This window comes from Terrapene carolina, unplaced genomic scaffold (assembly GCF_002925995.2).
Source record: "Terrapene carolina triunguis isolate 2854851 unplaced genomic scaffold, T_m_triunguis-2.0 Scaffold68, whole genome shotgun sequence".
Classification (NCBI taxonomy): domain Eukaryota; kingdom Metazoa; phylum Chordata; order Testudines; family Emydidae; genus Terrapene; species Terrapene triunguis.
Window position 1 is genome coordinate 783,834 of NW_020664419.1, and position 6,132 is coordinate 789,965.

Sequence of the window (6,132 nt, forward strand, 5' to 3'; positions counted from 1 at the left end):
TAGGGCTATTACCTGCCTCGAGTTTGTTCCAGGCGATTTCTCCCAGAGAGCAGCCCTGGCTTCTTACCGACAGAGTCCCGCTGTGCGTTCCTAGTCAGATTCACCTTCTCTGCCTCTCCTGCGAGTCGCACTCACAGGCCCCTCTGCAGGAGAAGCCTGGGTAGGGGAGCAGAGCGCCTGGAGTTTCCTTCCAGTTCGTCCATGGGGGGCCAGGATTTGATCTCCCTGCCCAAGAAGCTGGGGGCTGCGCCCCCTTCATCTGCTGATCCACCCAGATTTCAGAACACAGGGCGGAGGATGTGCTCAGATGCCCTTTGCCTCTGCTCTGCCACCTGGATCCACTGGCGCTGCCTCCCCCCTCCCCGCCCGGTCAGCACAGTCATGCTTCCAGGGGCTCTCCTTACCACAGCTTCCCCCAGATCTGCCCCCCCAAAAGGAGGGAGGGGCTCCACAGTGCGGGGGGGGGCAGGCAAGTCAAGACACCCTCAAGCTCTAGGGAGGAATTCCAACCCCCCCCCCACAACTCTCAGGAGGTGGAACCCCAGGGACCTTCAGGGTAGAGGTAAAGGGGGGGAGGAAAGGAGCCTTAGTTCGCAGCCTGGTTGCTACCAGCCCATATGTTTCTGGGAGTCACTCCCTGCCCTCAGGTGACTTCCCCCACCCTCACATCTCCATGTGCCCATGCCACCAAAGCCCCCACTCGGTGAGTGCAGGATCTCCTGTGCCGTGTCATGTCCACTTTCCTCCTGTCCCAGATGGCATCCACTGGTCTCATCCCCCTGCATCCCTCTGTGGTTTACACCTGCCCTGCGCCTTCGCATCTCTTTCTCCTCCAATGTTGGAGTCACCAGCAAATTGGATCACCCATGCTCTAGACAGCTCAGGAAAAGCTCTAGCTTCGATTAGCAGCAACTCAGTATAAAACCTCGACATTCATCCTGGCGCCTTCCCCTGTGGACCCCGGGCACAAATATTCATTCAGTTCAACTCACTGTCCGCCTCTGGAGGTGTAGCCGGTCACATTATCCCCATTTTCCAGATCAATAAACCAAGGCACAGAGAGATCATAGAATCATAGAACATCAGGGTTGGAAGGGACCTCAGGAGGTCATCTAGTCCAACCCCCTGCTCAAAGCAGGACCAATCCCAAGATGGCGGCCCTGACACTGCCTGTGAGGTACTGAGCGCCCCCCACTTCTGTGAATGTCAGTGGGTGTTGAGGGTGTGCAGGGGCACCTTGCAGGATTGGACCCAACATTGCAGAGCATCAGTGACAAAGCCAGGAGCTGGATACTCTAATCACATCCCTGCCTCCCTGCTTAGAGTTGAATCCAGAGGCCCTGGAAGTCAATTAGAGGCTTGACATTGACTTCAGTGGGCTTTGGATGGTGTCCCTAAACAATGTGGATCCCGTTATTAACCCCTGCATTGCCCTGCTCTATACTGTTCCTCATATTCTGCTAGGTCGGATCTGCTCTCGTTCACCCCAGCGTGACGCTGGCAGGGCCCCGCTGATTTCAGAGGTGTTACTGCTGATTTTCGCCAGTGGAAGTGAGAGAAGACTCAGGCCCTTAATTCTCACCCATGCTCTGCCATACATCTCCTCAGTGTTCATCCAAGTCCCCTGTGGCTCTGCATGGGCTGCCTGGTGGAAACCCAGACGTCACCCCCAGCATTCCCTTTATGCCCTAAATCAGTAATTACACTAAAGGAGGCTCTTTAAGATGCTTATTCACTTTTTCCACACCGGTCAAGATTTTGTAGACCTCTATCATATGCCCTCTTAGTCGTCTCTTTTCCAAACTGAAAAGTCCCAGTCTTTTTAATCTCTCCTCATACGGAAGCTGTTCCATACCCCTAATCATTTTTGTTGCCCTTCTCTGTACCTTTTCCAATTCCAATATATCTTTTTGAGATGGGGCGACCAGAACTGCACACAGTATTCAAGATGGGGACGTACCATTTGTTGTCAGACATTCCCGGTGTGGTGCTCTGCTCTGTTCAATGTTGATATCAATTGGCTGCGTGCGTGTGTTCCCTCTGTGTGCTGCCCCAGTTCTGCGCAGATCGCTGACACAGCAGATCCCGAGAGAACCCCCAATGACCACAGACTCTAGTAAGGTATGAAGGCACGTCGGCCAGGTTTATTGCCTTTAGAGATACACAGTCTCCAGCTCCCCGGCAAACAAAGTCCAAGGTGCTGCCAAGGTGCTGCTAGCCAGTACATATGTGCTCCCTTGACAATGGACTCAGCTCAGTCAGTGGCGGGACTTTCCACTGCCCCCTAGGCTGGACAAAGACAGCGCCCCAGGGATGCATTCTTATACACAGTTACAAACAAGTTACACATCACTCCTGACGTATTGAGGTACAACCCCTCTACGTAGCAAGGTGCCGCCTCTTACCTTGTACATGTTGGTTCAACCAAAACAACTCTATCCATCATATTACCCTTTTGGCCCTGTCTTTGGGATGGGTCAGCCTGTTCCTTGTTGTGTGTGAAATGTACAAGTATGCAAATGTTCTGATATCTGGTGTCCAGTACCTTTTAGGTATGTCTCTTTTTGCAGCATTAACCCTTTCCTTGCCAGCTTCTGTGAGCAGGGCCTGCCTCTGGCTCACAGCTTAACTTTGCTTTATGTTAGCAAAGTCTTGACCATTACTTTAGTTCAGGCCTCATACTGGGCCTCTGATAAGGGTTTATGTTTCAGGGCCTCATCTTACTACACCATTGATTTATATAGAGGCAATATGATATTTTCTCTCTTATTATCTAATCCTTTCCTAATGGTTCCTAACATTCTGTTCGCTGTTTTGACAGCCGCTGCACATTGAGGGAATGTTTTCAGAGAACTCTCCACAATGACTCCAAGATCTCTTTCTTGAGTGGTAACAGCTCATTTAGACCCCATCATTTTGTATGTAGAGCTGGGATTATGTTTTCTACTGTGCATTACTTTGCATTTTTCAGCAGTGAATTTCATCTGCCCTTTTGTTCCCAGTCACCCAGTTAGGTGAGATCCCTTTGTAACTCTTCACAGTCAGCTTTGGACTTAACTAGCGTGAGTAATTTTGTATTGTCTGCACATTTTGCCACCTTACTGTTTACCCCTTTTTCCCGATCATTTATGAATATATTGAACAGCACTGGTCCCAGTACAGACCCCTGGGGAATATCACTATTTACCTCTTTCCATTCTGAAAATTGACCATTTATTCCTGCCCTTTGTTTCCTGTCTTTTAACCAGCTACTGATCCATGAGAGGACCTTCCCTCTTATCCCAGGACTGCTTACTTTGCTTAAGAGCCTTTGGCGAAGGACCTTGTCAAAGGCTTTCTGAAAGTCTATTCCCAGACCACTGCTGTTCTTCTGCGAGGCAGGGCCATGAAGAGGCCACAGCAGCGTATAAATGTCGGGGTTGTGGTCCCAAGAACTTCATCCTGCCTCAGGCTGCTGGTGGATCTGCTAACTCATCACCTGAGAGCAGTAATTGTCCTGGCACCTGAACCTGCAGCCCACTGACTTCTGTGGAGTCTGTATGTGTGAAAACTGCAGGATTAGTCTCCCCCCCCGGGCCGCCATCTCACTGACCCCCTGAAGCACCAGAACTGGATATTCTGCAGCTCCAGGGAGGGGTCCCTGTACAGCACTGCACAGGGGGCAGTGCATAGGTGTCCTGGGGCCAAAGCATCTACCATGGCATGGATCCTCCAGTCCTGGTCCCCTCCAACAGTGCGGTTGGGTTAGGGCCGTACAGGGCTACCTAGTGGGCCTTTGCCATCTCTGGCTCTATGGTATGATCCTGCTCTCTGCTCCCCCTATGGCCTCTGACATTCCCTGCCTCCTACATGAGATCCCTTGACCCCCGTACTGTCATTATTTACTTGTATCACAGTTATCAGGGGGTAGCCGTGTTAGTCTATATCTACAAAAACAACAAGGAGTCTGGTGGCACCTTAAAGACTAACAGATTTATTTGGGCATAAGCTTTCGTGGGTAAAAACCTCACTTTGTAGCCCCTAGACCAGTGGTGGGCAACCTGCGGCCCGCACACAGCCCGTCCGGGTAATCCGCTGGCGGGCCACAAGACAGTTTGTTTACATTGACCATCCGCAGGCCCAGCCGCCCATAGCTCCCATTGGCTGGGAACAGCAAACCGCAGCCACTGGGAGCTGTGGGAGGTCGTGCCTGCAGACGGTCAATATAAACACTGTCTCGCGGCCCGCCAGTGGATTACCCTGATGGGCCGCAGGTCGCCCACCACTGCTCTAGAGGGCCCAACTGAGTTCAGGGCCCCATTGTGCGAGGTGCAGTACAAACACAGAGCAAGGGAGGTTGTCCCTGCCCCAAAGGGCTCATGGACAAGACTGACACAGAGCGAGCAGAAAGCAGCAGCACACAGAGGTGAAGTGAGTTGCCCAAAGCCACGCAGCCCATGAGTGGCAAAGCTGGGGGTAGAACCCTGGTGTCCTAGTCCCCAATCCCCTATACAGCTAACCAGTACCCACAGTCGCTTCAGTCTGGGGCTATCTCAGGGCCTCTCACTCATGTTTCTTGCTTTCTCTCTTCTCTCCCCGCTTCACCTGAGCACAAGGAATCCGTCTGATCTGCAGGGAGCTAATCCTAATGAGCCGTCAGGGTGGGGGCCAGGGTCCTCTTTCCCCGTCAGAGGAGGATGGCTTGAATGAGCTAACAGGCCCTTTCTAGTCTCCGACATCCGAGCTGCTAAGTGTCACAGAGAGCCGAGGAGGAAGAAGGAGACGATTCAAGCTGCGGCGCACAGGCAGGTTTCGAGGTGAGCTGTGAAGAAAGGGAGCAGGAAAAGTGAGTCAGTAGCTCGGAGGAAGGGAGGAATAATCACCACTGAAGCTCATCTGTACAAACACCCGCTAATGAAGCCCTTCCTCTAATTAAGGGAGCCAGAGCCTTCCGGAGAGATGGAGCAGCACAATCCGGAGTGCTGGCCTCCAGCTGTTTCTTTCGTCTGGTGCGGTGCAGGATAAAAGCAGGTTGCCAGTCGCCGCCCTCCACCTCACCACAAAGGAAAATCTGTCCCTGCTGACGGCATTTGATCCACAGAAGGCGCTGGGCTGGGCCTGATCGGTCTGGAGCAGTGGTTCTCAACCTATTTACCATTGTGGGCCGCATCCAGTACTACCTGTATGGCCCTGAGGATGTCACATGGGCCGCAGCTGTGTGCTGATTGGGCCGCAAGTGGCCCACGGGCCGCAGGTTGAGAACCACTGGCCTGGAGTAATTGCTGTCCTGAGTCAGAGCAGTGGTCCATGTGGGAAGGCAGCTCTTCCCAAAGCAAGCCGCCCTTGGGCAGCCCCCACCCCTGGCCATGCACGACAAAGAGAGGAGGAGCTCTCTCTAGGCCCGTGCAGCCCTCGGCCTCTCTGCTGAGGCTGCCGACAAAGGGAGCCAATTGTGCTGGTGCTTTCTGTGAGGTGGACTCAGGTCCCCCTGGGATCTGGGCTGAAACTCACCACCCAGTTTCACATGGGCCACCGCAGAGGGAACCGGCGCCCTGTCACTGCCAGCCTAGGCTCAAGGCAAAGTGGCCTGTGTCGCTCCCTGAGCCAGCCAGTCCCCTGTGCTTTTGTTTGTCTGAATTCTGAATCGTCTGGCTCCTGAGTGCTGCACCTCTCTCAGCTTCAGGCCCTCAACCAGCCCCAGGGCTGTCTTGACCTCTCCCGGGGCCAGAGAGAGCAGGGCTTTTGGTCTAGAGGGTTTGGAGAGGCCCCAGGGGCCCATGTGGAGAGGCAGCATTGTCCAGTGGTTAGGGCACTAGGTAAGGAGTTAGGAGACCTGGGTTCAATTCCACCACAGACCCCCCTGGGTGACCTTGGGCAAATCACGTGATCTCTGTGCCTCCGTTCCCCATCTGTACAATGGGGATAACAGTCCTGCCTGCAGAATCGCTCTGTGTAAGCTTGAAAGCTTGTCTCTCTCACCAATAGAAGATATTATATCACCCCCCCTTGGCCTCTAATATCCTGGTTCTGACACAGCTATAACAACGCTGCCTATCACAAGGGTGTTGTGCAGCTAAATCACTTGTATACTGTACAGCTCTCAGATCCTATGGTAATAGGGGTCATAAAAATACCTAAAACAGACAGCAGCTA